The sequence below is a fragment of the Triturus cristatus genome, chromosome 3_1, assembly GCF_964204655.1.
Source record: "Triturus cristatus chromosome 3_1, aTriCri1.1, whole genome shotgun sequence".
NCBI lineage: Eukaryota > Metazoa > Chordata > Amphibia > Caudata > Salamandridae > Triturus > Triturus cristatus.
The window spans coordinates 800,755,659-800,771,868 of NC_140583.1; the positions used below are offsets into that span (position 1 = coordinate 800,755,659).

The 16,210-nt window shown below is 49.2% G+C and overlaps 1 protein-coding gene and 1 pseudogene across 5 annotated transcripts in view; one reads left to right on the plus strand and one right to left on the minus strand.

Annotated features, from left to right (window-relative positions):
* AGAP1 (ArfGAP with GTPase domain, ankyrin repeat and PH domain 1) overlaps positions 1 to 16,210 on the minus strand; it is a 1,249,585-nt gene that overhangs the window by 725,437 nt on the left and 507,938 nt on the right. The gene's annotated exons all lie outside the window — the stretch shown is intronic.
* Positions 5,099 to 5,170, plus strand: LOC146861065 (small nucleolar RNA SNORA17; annotated as a pseudogene).

Consider the following 16,210-nt stretch of genomic DNA (forward strand, 5'->3'; position numbering starts at 1 on the left):
TGCAGTGAGCTAAAAAACGGTGATGGATTAAAACCATGATCTCTTGACTTGGTAAGAGTATTCTGCATCATTCAGAAACTCTGTCCATCACCACCCCCTTTTTCCCAAATCCATGACCTCTTGCACGACACCAGGAAACCTATCTTGGGTGGACAAGTTGTCTTCCAGCACGCACAGAGGGTGTGGCCGGCATATCTCCTATGACTTTCTGTTGTGGCAGTGGCCCATCCTGAACTGAGCCCTGACAACACTCCTCTGTGCCATGTATAAAGGGCCACGTCAGTGCTTCAGTGACTTTCAGCACAGCGCAGGGCTTCGCACTTTTCAGTTCACCGACTGATTGTGTGCCTCCGTACTGGTGTTGCTGTATTCTGTGCCGATAGTTTATGTTCTGTGTTTCCTGGCTCCAGTGTCGTGTCTCTTCCTTCCAGAGGACAGAATAACAGCATCACGCTTTATACATTCACCACCCCCTGGCTCGTGTGGCTTGCTCAGCCCCCCTCCCCTGCGGTGGAGGGTTTAGTCAGATTGAGGCTGCTCAGAAGAACGGAGAAGGTGTTTCAGAATACTAGCTGCAGCATGCAGTCGAGAGGTACAAAACTGATGAAATATGGGAAAAACTTGACTCACATCAAGACATGTACATGATGTGTAGCAAATCCCCTGCACTCTGTCCTTTCACACTAACACAGCTACCTGAAGTGCGAGTGAGAGTGATCCAGAAGGTGGTCTGTAGAATCCTGTATGCGACGGAGACGCTTTTGTGGAGCATTCGACCCTTTAAGTTACTAGGAGGACTTACTGGAGCCATCGTGGATGGAGGGTGGTTGCAACGGGAGGGGGAGATCAATACCCAAATGCCAGCTTCCTCAAGCTTCAGGAGACCCAGGAACATTTTGGAACCGGGCAGTTTATGCATATGGCAAGACTTGCTGGAGACTTATGGAAAGCTTCCTAGAGACCCCATGGAATACACAAACTCTTGAGATACTTTTCAGTACGGTGTTAGAAAAGAAGTTGGTAACTATCCTGTACAGTGCACTGTAGCCAGAGAGGTTGGGAGTGTAACATAAGCATCACAAAAATGGCAGGTTGCAGTTAGCACATGCCCGGGACACATCCAAAACCAATGAATCTCAGACAAAAACAGTGCCCTAGATGCATGGGACCTACAGTAGATGTTTAACACATGACAAGTGTCCACAATTTCAAATTTAATTTACTGGTCAAAAATAGTATCAAAATTAAATGGGATAATAGATACAGGGCCGACACAGTACAAACACTAGTACTTGTTGGGGTGTGCTAGCTAAAAAGAAGAAAGGGAAGATAAAACAACAAAAAAATGTGCTACATTGGGATTCATCCTGGCTAAGCGACTGATGGATGGATTGCAACTGCCCCAGATGAGTGGGTGGGAAGGGACATAGTGGCATGAGCAGTAGCTGAGGAAAGACAAATGAAGAATCGAAGACAGTAAGTCAAAGTGACTGACAACCTGCCGTAGTGGTGGGTGATGGACAAGTAGGTGATGGATCCCCCAGACACCCAGCCACACTAGCCGCAATGCAGTAAAAGATTTTAAGATGGCTACTAAGAAGGGAAAGAATTTTAAGAAGGGTAGCATGGCTGAATCAGATGGAGGGGCTCCGTGACAAGGAGACAGTTAACATGGCACATGATAAGTTAGTTACGGGTCAAAACAAGAGAGAAAAGCGAATGTTGGCATTAGTGAACAGTGTGGTTAGACTAGAGCAGGAAACAAGCGCCAACGAAGGACAATCCAAAGCTGCTCAGTTCAAATATTTTGATCGCAAAAAAGATAATGCATCTAAATGCGAAAAGTAGTTCTGTGTACACGATAGGTTTACATTGTACTTTTTATTACAAAATAATCAATAAAGACCTTAAAATCAATGAACAACAGGTTCTGGAGCAAACAAATGCACTCATCACACTATGCAGAAAAGTTTGGCATCTTTAAAAAGTGCTGTAGACAATGGCAGCACAGAAAGCATTTTGAAAAGTCATTTGAAAGGATGCAGAATGTAATGGCCTAACGTTTGAACATTTTGCAATAGCTACATGAACGAGTACTCTACATCTCAGGAATTCTGGGAAGCAAGGATACTGTGTGATATCAATCTGGCTGTGTCAGAGCAGAGTCCAATCTAGGAGGTAATCTAGTACCATCAACTACAACTGCAGATGTACAGAACTGATAAAATGGCCCATACCTTGCTGGTGAATAACTGAGGATATCAGGGAAACATTGTGTTGCACACAATTCTAGATGAAGGCCAATGGTGTCTAAATGGAGCTCAAACGGAGATCAGCGTGATAGGCATCTCGGCCGCACCACTTCTCCAGTCCCTGCTCCACAAAACTGGGCACAACCCACCTAAGGCTTTACCTAGGCTGCTCCTGAGGAATCCACACATCCAGTTATCTTTAAAAAAAGAGTTTAGAACACCAACTTTAGGCTTAGCTGGAAACACACCAATTATCCCTCCCGTCCATATGAAAAGGCGTTTAGCCCCCAAAAACTGTACATGGCATCACTGAGACATAGGGTCAGTTGAGACCAGACTGGATAGACTTTCCAATAGGTGACCATTACCAATCTATCAATGGAGGCAGATTCTCATTATATAGATTATATATGTACACCACGGGATCTGCATAGAGGAAAGAGTTTTAAGAAGCAGACAGTATCCTTGGAGATTTGTTGTGTGCATTACTGCTTGGGTGACCTATCTGATGAAAGTGAAACGACAGGGTAGATAACCTTTGCTGAAATAACAGTGAATTTCTAGCATGCCTCTGAAAACAATTGTTTTCAGCTAAACTTAGTAAACGAGAGGACTCAGTCATGCCTTATCAGATCTCTTACCCCTGATAACATCTGAACGCGTAGCATTCTGCTGTGCCTGTGAACAACCATTCTCTGGTATGGACAGCCTTCATCTAGGACACACACACACAATGAAAAACTCCAGAAGGACTTCAAAGCCAGCAGCCGTGACTCATTTGGCAATGCTTCCAGGTAGAAATCTTGCTGTCTTAAGGCATACTTTTGTTTAGCCTTCCTCCCTTGTATAAACCCTGCAGCATTCATACATTAATTTAGCTGCCTTTTTAGGTAAAGACAGGGCAGAGCATGCTCTGCGAGGCATGCTGTATTCAGGTAGGGACACGAAGCTCCGCCCATTTCCCGCCCATCTTTTTAACTGGCTCCTGTTACTGTGCTTTCTAAATCTCAGCATTTGATTCATGAATAGGCTTAGTAGTCCCTCCTTGGTACAGCCTTGTCTGCATTTGTAACCTCCCATGAGGACTGGACTATTTTCTTTAATGATTTTCCTCTATTCCAACCACGACGTACCTTCCTACAAGGCATCACACTGCACGCTTTTATATTTTATTTAGAAATGGCGGGCCACTTTAACTATAGCGGCAGCGCTTCTTTATTTATTTATTTATACGTGAACCGCGATTCATTCCGGACGTGCGTCTCAGAAATATTCGGAACCGTCAGCTTTTATTTAAGGGAAACTGTTCCAGCAACGAGACTGTATACACCTTATAAACAGAAGAACGCTCAACGGTAAACCCTCCTCTCAAGAGCCACCATGAAGTTAGATAGGCTCTGCAGATATTAAATATTCATAAGACAGCTTTTGTTTGAGTCCTAATGCGAAATCGGCTGATTTCGCCAAAGAGTGTCTGGTCCTGAAGAGAACACCCAGTCAACAATCAGTGGGGTCCGAAACGCGTCAACCTTCTTGTTGTGTTTGGAAAAACAAGTGTGGTCAATAATATGATTTTTTCTGCCTGGTTAAGATAAATTGAAAAAATTGTTTCATTAATTGGTGCAGCGCAGAAATCTTTCCTTTAAAAGAATTCACACTGTTTTTTGGATGTAAAAATTGTGGAACAAAAAGATTATTTTGTGTGTTATATGACATATGGGTTGTCTGTAAGAGAGTCGCTTTTGATGTTGTCCATTAATGTTGTAATGACTTAAGAGTCATTAAGTGTTTGTTTTGTTTAATATTGGTTTGTGGTGTATTTGTGCAATTTTGAATTGTGATACATGTTACACGTGATAAGATGTATGAAAACAAGTTACTTACCTGTAACTATGGTTCTCCAGTATTGGTAACTTTCATAGATTCTCATAGCTTGCATCATTCCCCGTCATCGGAATGGGAGTCCCCGGTAAATAAAAAATACCATAGCAGTAGGTACAAACAAAGAAAAAAGGGCAAATTTTAATTAGGGTGGGGGCTGCCCAAAACGGGTATGCCAATGCCCCCACCCTAATTAAAGTTTGCCTAAAAAAATCCCTGGCGTCTAGTGGGCTTTTGGCCCCCCCGGGGGGCAGATTGGGGACTACTGCCCCATCTGTCTCCCGGGGGGGGGGGGGGAGGCTGTAATTTTTTCGGGGAGGGGGTGGGGGCATGGGCATGGCCGTTTTGGGCAACCCCCACCCTAATTAAAATTTTCCCCAAAAAACTCCCTGGCGTCTAGTGGGCTTTTTACCCCTCCGAAAGGGCAGATTGGGGGCTGATGCCCCCATCTGCCCCCCAGAGGAGGCAGAAAGTCCACTAGACGCCAGGGAGTTTTGGGGCAAATTTTAATTAGGGTGGGGGCTGCCCAAAACGGGTATGCCAATGCCCCCACCCTAATTAAAATTTGCCCCAAAAAATCCCCGGCGTCTACTGGGCATTTTGCCCCCCGGGGTGGCAGACTGGGGGCTACTGTCCCAACTGCCCCCCAGGGGGGCAGGAAGGCTGTAATTTTTGTGGGGATGGGGGCATGGACATGGCCGTTTTGGGCAACCCCCACCCTAATTAAAATTTTCCCCCAAAAAATCCCTGGCGTCTAGTGGGCTTTTTGCCCCCCCCCCCCCCCCATGGGGCAGATTGGCGGCTAAAGCCCCCATCTGCCCCCAGGGGGGGCAGAAAGTCCATTAGATGCCAGGGAGGTATTTTGGTAAATTTTTATTAGGTTGGGGGCTGCCCAAATCGGGCATGCCGATGTCCCCACCCTAAATATTAATTTGCCCAAAAAATCCCTGGCATCTAGTGGGCTTTTTGCCCCCCTGGGGGGCAGATTGGGGCTGCTGCCCCATCTGCCCCACAGGGGGGGCAGAAAGGATGTCATTTTTGCGGAGGGTGGGTGGGGGCATACCCATATTGGGAGCCCCCACCCTAATTCGAATTTGCCCCCCAAAAATCCCTGGTGTCTTGTGGGCTTTTTGCCCCCCGGCGGGGCAGATTGGGGGCTAATGCCCCCATCTGCCCGCCAGGGGGGACAGAAAGTCCACAAGACACCAGGGAGTTTTTTGGGCAAATTTTAATTAGGGTGGGGGCTGCCCAAAACAGGCATGCCAATGCCCCAACCCTAATTAAAACTTGCCTAAAAAATCCCTGGTGTCTACTGGGCTTTTTGCCCCCGGGGGGGCAGATTTGGGGCTAATGCCACCATCTGCCCCCCAGGGGGGGCAGAAAGGCTGTACATTATGCGGGGTGGGGGCATGGACATGCCCTTCATGGGCAGCCCCCACCCTAAAAAATGATGTGCGCAAAGTAAATATCCCTGGTGTCTGGTAGGCTTTTTGCCCCCCCGGGGGGGGCAGATTGAGGGCTACTGCCCTCATCTGCCCCCCAGGGGCAAAAAGACTAAATGACGCTAAAAATATTTGGGGGGGGAGCAAAAGCCCTTGCCTAAGGGGCCGCTCCCCCTCCCTGGTGTCTAGTGGGTGGATCCCTGCTTGGGGGTCGCCCTCCTGGGGCGATCCCCAAGCAGGGATCCACTGGGGAGGGGTACCATTGGAAAGGGGTGATTCTCCCCTTTCCAATGATACCTCTCCCGTTTTTCTACGTGCCCGGGGGGCTGAGATAGCCCCCTGAGCACATACAAAGTGAAACTGAAATGAGCCTAAAGGCTCATTTTAGTTTCGGTTTCTGTGCCATGAAGACAGCGCGACGTGCGCGCTGATCTTCATTGCACAGAAACCAGGGAGGGGGCCTCCGGAGCTGGGGAAGCTCTTCCCCAGCTCCCAAGGTCAAAGGGATTAAATAGAAATCCCTCTGCTGTCTGCAGCAGAGGGATTTCGTGCCCCTGGCCTCATTACGGAAAGGTTCCGTCATGAGCACAGGGGCACCGATGCTCATGACGGAACCATTCCGTCATGAGCATCGAAGGGGTTAAGTGTTTGTTTTGTTTAATATTGGTTTGTGGTGTATTTGTGCAATTTTGAATTGTGATACATGTTACACGTGATAAGATGTATGAAAACAAGTTACTTACCTGTAACTATGGTTCTCCAGTATTGGTAACTTTCATAGATTCTCATAGCTTGCATCATTCCCCGTCATCGGAATGGGAGTCCCCGGTAAATAAAAAATACCATAGCAGTAGGTACAAACAAAGAAAAAAGGCCTAGGCCTCATATCATTTTGTAGCATATCCACCTCTTTTTGTAGGCGAGACCAAAAACACTGAACAACCAATCAGAACAGCTTCACCCCATAGAACCCTCCTGAGCCTCAGAGCATCAGATTTTCGTAACCGTTGTTTAACAGTATAACAGAAGATGCTAGAGGCTGAGCTTTCCCAGGGGAGGAAGGTGGGCGCATGGGAATCTATGAAAGTTACCAATACTGGAGAACCAAAGTTACAGGTAAGTAACTTGTTTTGTTACACCAGTATTGGAACTTTCATAGATTCCCATAGCTTGTATCAGAATAGTCAGCAGTTAGAAAAAACGCACATTTTGTGTAATAATACACTGCATAACTTTGCCATGTCTATATTATCATAAGACATACAAGTTACCAAAACACCAGTCAGTAAATATCATTAGATACAAAATGTGCAAAACCAATAACATGAAGGAGGGTTGGAAGGGAAAGCTCATCGCTTACTGGAAGAGATTCCTCAAGACTGCCTGTCCCACTGCTGCATCACTACGCCTGGAAGAGTCCAAGCAGTAATGTCTCGTGAAAGTATGGGCACTGCTCCATGTAGCTGCCCTGCAAATGTCTTTGATCAACACTCTAGCGAAGAGAGCCACAGAAGAAGAAACGGATCTTGCAGAATGCGCCCAGACCCGCCCTTCTAGGTGCTTACCGGCCGCTTGGTGACAGTATTGGATTGCGCTGGCAATCCATCGTGCAACCCCTTGCTTCGAAAGAGGGAGACCCTTGCGAGGGGCACTGAAAGTGACAAAGAGCTGTGTAGATCTTCTAAATTCCTTGGTGTGTTGGAGATAGAATTTTAAACACCTTTGAACATCCAAAGAACGAAGAGACCTTTCCGCTGGAGTTGCAGGTCGATGATAAAAGGATTTGAGAAGGACTGGTTCATTCAAATTAAAGTCCGAAGGGACTTTCGGGATACATTTTGGATTTGTCCTCAGAATCAGAGTGTCCTTTTTAAACTGTAAGAATAGATCCTTGATAGTGAGAGCGTGTAGTTCACCTACCCTCCTGGCTGATGTTAAAGCGAGAAGGAGGGCCACTTTCCATTAGAGGAATTTAAGGTCCGCCCTATGAATTGTCTCAAAAGGCGGTCTCATGAGTTGGGTAAGGACTAAGTTGAGCTGCCACATAGGTGGTGGAGGTCTAACTGGTGGGAAAACTCTAAAAAGTCCTTTTAAAAATTGTTTCACAATTCTTGCCGACCAGCGGGAAGGGCCAGAAGATGTCCGTCTGAATTTAGAGATAGCTGCCAGGTGCACTTTGCTAGAGGAATGAGCGAGCCCTGATTTAGCTAAAGTTAAAATGTATGGCAAGATTTGATGAGGAGCAGAAGAGTAAGGATGAATGTTCTCTTGGCGGCACCACAGGCAGAAACGCTTCCATTTCAAGCGATAGGTCTTATTCGTACTAGACGCGCGGCTCTGAGTTAGCACCACTCTACATTCTTGTGGGATATTTAGGTTTTGAAATTCTCTGTGCTCAGGAGCCACGCTGTTAACTGAAGCGAGCCCGGATCCAGATGTACCACTTGGCCCTAGGACATCGTCAACAGAGAGGGACTTGGACGCAGATGAATTGGACGATCCAGGGAGAGAAGGAGAAGCTCTGTAAACCAAAACTGGCGGGGCCATGCCGGGACCACCAGAATCATCCTGCATGGTTCTGTTTTGAGCTTCTTGAGTAGTCTTGGAATTAGTGGAATCGGAGGAAAAGCGTAAACAAAGGCGCCTGACCAGGCCCATCAATAGCGCATTCCCCAATGATCCCTGATGTTTTTCCCTGCTTGCGTAGAGTCGGCATTTCTTGTTCTCCGGAGTGGCAAACAGGTCTATGGACGGAGTGCCCCAGAGATTGAAAATTCTTTCCTGAGTGCGCTGGTCTAATTCCCACTCGTGGCTCACAGATTTAAGACGGCTTAGCGTATCCGCCGTCTTGTTGAGGGCACCTGGAAGATGCTCTGCTGAAAGAGAGATCTGATGTTGTATAATCCACTCCCAAAGCTCCTGAGCTTCCTTGGATAGCAGACGAGACCTTGTACCACTCTGCTTGTTCACATAATGCATGGCCGTCGTTTTGTCCGTACGGAGCAGGACGGTGGATCTTCGGATTTTCGGAAGGAAAGCCTGTAAAGCCAGACGAATCGCTCTCAGCTCCAACAGGTTGATGTGGAGAAGGCGTTGCTCGGGCTGCCAGCGGCCGCTCACCTGAAGGCCTTGTAAGACTGCTCCCCAGCCTTCTAGAGAGGCGCCTGTTGTAAGTATTAGAGGAGCTGGAATGACTGTGAAGGTGAGACCCTGAGAGATATTGTCTCTGATCGTCCACCAGGTGGCCGCCTCTTTCATAAGCAGATTTATCACTATTTTGTCGTCGAAAGAGCCTTCTGCTTGGCGCTATTGAAAATCCAATTGCTCTTGGAGCGGGCGCATTTGTAGCCTGCAATGCGGAATTAAGGGAATGCAGGATGAGATCGATCCTAGAAGAGACTTGTAAAGGCGAACAGACAGAGACCCTCTTGTTTGTAACCAACGGGCGGAGGTTATCAGCTTTTTCTGCCTTTCTTCTAATGGAAACGCTTTGCAACAAGTTGTGTCCAGAATAGCACCTAGAAACTTGGCCGACCTGGACGGGCAGAGGACTGACTTTCCCTTGCTGAGCTGAAGTTCCAGGAGACTGAAGAGTTGAGTGCATCTTTCGACTGCTTCTGATGCTGCTTGATAAGACGGTGCTTTCACCAACCGGTCGTCCAGGTAAGGAAAAACCCGTAGAGTCTGTTTTCTGAGAAACACTGCGACTGGGGCTAAGATCTTCGTAACTATCCGCGGTGCGGATCGGAGTCCGAAAGGCAGGACCTTGAATTGAAAGTGGCTCTTGGCTACTGTAAAGCGTAAAAACTTCCTGTGGGCCGGATGGATGGGAACATGGAAGTATGCGTCCTAGAGATCCATGGTGGCCATGTAATCCCCTGGATTGAGGAGCCGCAAAATGTCCTGTAGGGATACCATCCGAAAAGAGAGCTTTATGAGATAGGTGTTTAGCTCCCTCAGGTCTAAAATCGGGTGCCATTTTTCTACAGTTTTGGGAACGAGAAAGAACTGGGAATAGAATCCCTTGCCTTGCTGAGATCGAGGCACCGGCTCTATCGCTCCTTTAAGAAGTAGTTGGTGGGCTTCCAGACGTAGAAGGTGTAGATGTTTGGATTCGGTGGCGCGAGGGGCTCTGGATAGGGGGTGGTGTTGAAACTCCAGTGTATGGCCTGACAAGACGATATTGAGGACCCACTGGTCTGATGTTATAAGTTGCCAGTTGTGGAAGTATTGTGATATCCTGCCCCCCACTGGTGTAACAAGGGACGAAGGAACAGTAGAAAAAGCCAGAAAGCCGCTACTGGCGCTTAACAGAAATCCCTCCCCTGGCGCTCTTGTCGTCCTCTAGAGGATGGTCGAGAGAAAGACGACGATTGGCCTCGACGTTGTGAATATTGAGGCCTGTAAGACGGAGAGGGCTGCGAACAGGAGGAATAGCGCTGTTGTTGGTATCCACTCCTGTATGAAGAAAAACCTCGTCCTCTCGCTCCACGGAAAGGAACCTTGCGGTATTGCAGAGTCCCAAGGGACTTTGCAGTCTCCATGTCCTTCTTTATATCCTGCAGCGCCTCGTCAATGTGCTTTCCAAATAGCATCTCCCCATCAACGGTAGATCCAGGATCTTGTTTTGGACTTCCGGACTAAACCAGGTGGCCGGAAGCCAGCCTTGCCGCCGAAGGATTGCTGCTCCTGCGAGAGTGCGGAAAGCTGTAGTAGCAATATCCATTGCACAATCAATTATTTCAGAGGATGAACGTTCTCCCTCTTGCAAGATTTTCTTGGCTTCAGCCTTCGATTCCTCGGGTAGGTGGTCTAAATACGGGGATCGATCACACCACATCTGGCGATCATATCGTCCAAGAATAGCCAAGGCATTGGCCGCTCTGACCAGGAGGCTGGACATAGAAGAAAACCTCTTCCCAACCTTATCTAGTCGTCTTCCTTCTTTATTCGGGGGTGTGGTACAAGGTGCCGCCGGATTCTTTGATTTTCTTTGGGCCACTTGTGAAATTACCGAGTCGGGTTTCGGCTGGCTGACCAGAAAAACAGGTCTATCCTCTGGAGTGAATATGCTACTTACCAGTATGCATCTGTTCTTGGCATGTAGGGCTGCTGACATTCATATCTGTGCATAGATCGCCGCCTAGTGTTGGGTCCGGATGTTTGCACGTTGTTGTCCTGGAAGAGTCTTCGAAGTATCCTTGGATAGGTGACTCCTCCCCTGGACTACAGTGCGCATGGGCATCCTCTCCATCCTCAGATTGTTTTTCGCCATTGTGGCAGTGATGGAGTAGATACAGAAAGTGATGACCATGCTTACAGTAATTCTGAGAGCTGCAGCTGCTACAGGCGCCGGGGAGGAGGGAGGGCGATATGAATGTCAGCAGCCCTACATGCCAAGAACAGATGCATACTGGTAAGTAGCATATTCAGTTCGAGGCATGTGGGCTGCTGAATTCATATCTGTGCATAGAATATATAGCAGTGCCCTCTATTAGCGGCGGCTACCAGTGCCAGCTGCAGCGGTCTGAAAAAAGGTTTTGATAACAGCCTGTCCTACAGCTGCCTGCTGTTTTGATTGCACATCTACACAATAGTGTTTGGTAAATGTGTGTGTAGTGGACCAGGTGGCTGCTCTACATATATCATGCAGGGGAATATTTCCTAGAAAAGCCATGGAGGCCCCTAACTTACGTGTTGAGTGGGCTCGTGGGGGAATAGTTAATGTGTCTTTTGCCTTTTGATAACAAATTTGGATACACTTAACTATCCATCTGGCTATCCCTGCTTTGGAGATGGTGTTACCTTTGTGGTGTGGGGCAAAGGCAACGAACAGTTGTTTTGTCTTCCTAAAGGGTTTAGTCCTGTCGATGTAATACATGAGGGCCCTTTTGACATCTAGTGTGTGGAGTGCCCTTTCCGCGACAGTTTGTGAGTTTTGGAAGAAAACGGGCAGTTCAATGGTTTGATTCATGTGGAACTGCGATATTACCTTGGGCATGAATTTGGGGTTGGTACGTAGTACGACCCTGTTGGCGTGAACCTGTATAAATGGCTCTTGAACTGTTAGTGCCTGGAGTTCACTAACTCTTCTTAAAGAAGTGATCGCTACCAGGAAAGCTACTTTCCAGGTGAGGAATTGAATCTCGCATGAGTGGAGAGGTTCAAAGGGTGGACCCATCAGGCGTGTGAGGACCAGGTTGAGGTTCCACATTGGAGCCGGTGGGTGGCTTGGTGGAATGACTCGTTTGAGTCCTTCCAAGAATGCTTTGATGGCAGGCACTCTGAATAGTGAGAGGTGCTGCCTGGTTTGCAGATAGGCTGATATTGCGGTCAAATGGACACGTATAGAGGTGTACGCCAGCTTGCATCGGTATAGGTGTAAGAGGTAACAAATGATGTTTTGGATGGATGCGTCCAGCGGGTTAATGTCATTATTACCGCAATAAATGACGAACCTTTTCCATTTGGCTGCATAGCAAGCTCTTGTAGTGGGTCTCCTGGCCTCCTTGATGATGTCCATACAGTCAGGTGGCAGGTTGAGGTAGCCAAACTCTAGGACTTCAGGAGCCAGATTGCCAGGTTCAGCTGTTGCGGATCTGGGTGCTGAATCTCTCCATGGTTCTGCGTCAAATGCGCGGGTTTGATCCGCAGCCTTTGATGCGGCACCACGGAAAGTTCGAGGAAGGTGGTGTACCATGGCTGGCGTGCCCACGTAGGAGCAACTAGGACGAGTGTCAGGGAGTGTTGTCTGAGTTTGCGAGCCACCAGCGGTATCAACGGCGCTGGGGGAAAAGCGTACGCAAATCTGCCGGACCAGTTCATCCATATCGCATTGCCCTGCGACTGCGGATGTGGGAACCTGGCGGCAAAGCTTTGGCATTTTGCGTTTTCGCTTGTGGCGAACAGGTCTATCTCTGGATGACCCCACTGCTGGAAGTACGGCTGGAGTACTGATGGGTGTAACTCCCACTCGTGCATCTGGTGGCTGTGTCTGCTGAGCAGATCCGCCATCTGGTTGTCCTTGCCGGGGAGGTGTTCCGCCATGAGGAACATGTTCCTCTGAATGGCCCACTTCCACATGCTCTGAGCCAGATGAGACAACTGTGGAGAGTGCGTTCCTCCCTGCTTCTGTATGTAGTACATTGCGGTCATGTTGTCCGTCCGGATCAACACGACTTTGTTGCACAGATGTACTTTGAATGCCTTCATGGCCAGGAAGATTGCCATCAGTTCCAGAAGGTTGATGTGCATCTTCTTCTGTTGTGTCGTCCATAGTCCCTGCACTGTGTAGTGGAGTACATGAGCTCCCCATCCCTGGAGAGATGCGTCCGCTGTCAGTACTATTTGTGGAACAGGCTCTTGGAACGGTCGGCCCTTGCAAAGGTTTTGTGGATTCCACCAATGCAGAGAGTTGTATGCCCGACCGCTCACCAACACTAGGTCTTTCAACTGTCCTTGAGCCTGATTCCACTGACGTGCTAAGCACTCCTGAAGCGGGCGCATATGTAATCTCGTCTGCGGGACTATGAAAATGCAGGAGGCCATCATGCCTATCAACTGCATGAACACTCGCGCAGGAAGGGAGTGTTGGGGTTTGAACTTGGAAATCAGCATTTGCATGCTGTTGATCCTCACTAAATTTGGCTGAGCTGTGGCCGCCAGAGTGTCTATAGTCGCACCCAGGTACTGTTGTACGTGTGCGGGCTGGAGATGGGATTTTGGGTAATTTAGTGAGAATCCCAGACTGTGAAGGAGGTGAATGGTGCGGGACATGTGGTTGGCACATTGCTGGGCTGACTTCGCTTGAACGAGCCAGTCGTCCAGGTAGGGGTAGACGTGTATGTGCTGCCTCCGTAGATGTGCCGCCACAGTAGCTAGGCACTTTGTGAAAACCCTGGGTGCTGTTGTCACGCCGAAGGGCAGGACTTTGAATTGATAGTGCTGTCCCTGAACAGTGAACCTGAGGTATTTTTTGTGTGAGGGGTGAATGGGTATGTGGAAATACGCATCCTTGAGGTCCAGTGTGGCCAGGAAGTCTCCCTGCTTGAGAAGCGGAAGGACTTGCTGGAGAGTGAGCATGTGAAAGTGCTCGGAAAGAATGTACCGGTTCAGGGGTCTTAGGTCTAGTATAGGTCTGAGTGACCCGTCCTTTTTCGGTATTAAAAAGTAGAGGGAGTACACTCCCGTACCCTGCTCGTGGACGGGTACGACCTCTATAGCGCCTTTTAGAAGCATACTTTGCACCTCTTGCTGTAAGAGCGTTAAGTGCTCTGAGGACATAGGACGGTTTCTTGGAGGTATTGTGGGTGGAGTGGAGGTTAGCTCTAGACAGTAACCGTATTTGACAATATCTTTGACCCACCTGTCCGTGGTGATGGAGTTCCACGTGGACAGGAACCTTTGTAGCCTTCCCCCGACAGGTGTTATGTGGTCGGGAGGAAGGGAGAGGGCGTCACTGCTTGTTCTTGGGGGAGGACCTGGTGTTGCCGTAGCCGCGTCCTCTGCCCTTTGTACTGGAGCCACGATATCCACCCCGGGTGTTTTTATCGTAGGTGGTTTGGGTATTGCCTTTGTTGTATGTCTGCTGTGACCCCTGTCCTCTACCTGCTCCTCTATTTCCGGGGCGACGAAAGGAGCTGCTCCGAAAGGACTGAGTCTGGAGAGCCCCCATGGACTTTGCAGTGTCCGTGTCCTTTTTTATTTTCTCAAGGGCGGTGTCAACCTCCGGCCCGAATAAATAGTCGGGGTTGACAGGTTGGTTGAGTATATTATTTTGCACCTCAGGTTTGAATCCGGAGATTCGCAACCAGGCATGTCGTCGCAGCATGACGCTTGTGTTTATGGCCCTGGCAGCTGTGTCTGCAGCATCTAGTGCACACTTGATGGAAGCATTTGTGAGTAGCTGTCCCTCTCTGATAAGAATTTCTGCACCTTCTTTGAACGGGTCAGGGAGATGTTGGAGTAGTTGCTCCAATGTGTCATAGTGCGCTCTATCGTAGCGAGCGAGGAGCGCTTGAGTGTTGGCTATGCGCCATATGTTGGCAGCCTGGGCGGCAACTCGCTTGCCAGAGGTCTCTAACACCTTGGACTCTTTGTCCGGGGGAGGAGCGTCACCTGTCGTTTGCGAGTGTGCCCTCTTGCGAGCATTCGCTACGACAATGGAGTCTAGTGGTCATTGGCCTCTGATTTAAGTAGGGTCCCCAGGCGCCGATCTGTATTGCTTATCGATCCTGGGGTTTAACACCCGTGCCCTGGTGGGTTCTTTGAAGATGTCCTTGGCTGGTTTGAGGACTCCTTTCAACATGGGCAGAGTTTTTACATGCCTTTCTGAGGATGCGAAGGTGTCTATAAGAAAGTCGTCCTCGACGGTGTCAGAGTGAAGCTGCACTCCATGATTATTCGCAGCACGTTCAATAAGAGCGTTGAACGCTGCAGTGTCCTAAGTGGGAGATGTTTTCGCCCCATAGAGTTGTGGGTCCTGTGCGTCAAGAGGTGCACCCGGGTCTACAGGGTCGCCCCAAGTTTGATCAGGGTCCTGTTGGTCATCAGGGTCTATGTCTCCGTGGTAGGGGACTTGGTCACCCATGTAGTCCTCCAACGCATCCGTGTAGGAGTGTGTGGGAGAGAATGATTGTGGATCCTGGTAGGGCGAGTTGAAAGATTCGCAAAGGACAGGTTCAGAGTCCACAGGCAGCTTTCTTTTTAGTGGGATCAGGAAAGGGTCCAAAGGTGGCTCCGAAGTTATCCTCCGTTCGTGGATAACCATCCTGCCGGTGTTGGCGTCGATGAAATGTGACGGAGACGTCTCAGCAGGTGTAGTTGTGGTGTGGGTGACCCATGTCCTGAGTTGGAACATTTTCGGGGCCGTGGATGGAGGCAGGCCAAAAGTAATGTTGGCTGGCGCCGAAGAGGCTGCTGGAGCTTTTATTGGGCCGGAGCCCGACGTGTCCTGGAGGACTGTTTTGGTTTTGCTGCTTTGTGCTGCAACGGGTCGCACTTGGAGCGCCCTTGAGGCTTTAGCGCCGACCAAGTGTGTAGAGGCGGCCGTGGACTTTTTCGGCGCCGGTGGGTCATCGAGTCGAGGGGCGGGAATGGCCGTCGACGTCTTCGATGCATGAGTCTTTGGTGTTGCCGTGGAAGCGATATGAGACGCAGCAGGCAGTGTGACCTTTGGTGTCGGAGTCGATGGCGTCAGCGCCGGGAGCCGAGCAGGTTTGTTGGCACCGAAGGCCTTTTTCCGTATGTCGACTCCGACGTCGGCCGCTTCAAGTTCGGCACCAAAGTCTCGCTTGGTGCGGTCGGTGCCGACGCGTTTCGCTGGCGTCGAAGGCGTGGAAGGCCTCGATCCGACCAGCGCCACTTTTGGTTTCGGTTTCAATTGAACCGGTGCAGCTTTCGGTTTGGTAGAAGGGAAACCAGCCGGTTTAGGTAATAATGGCTGCCGCTGAATGTCCGAGGCCGGGCCCGAAGAACTGCGGGATAGGTCTCGGGTAAGGCCCTAAGGCGATCCCTCGACCGGAGCCATAGACTGTGGCACTGGGCTTTCTTCGGTCTGAACGGGTAGGCCTTGCTCGTCATTGGAGCTACTCTCTTCGGCCCCTAAGACCTCATCGTAGTCTCCTACCTCGGTGT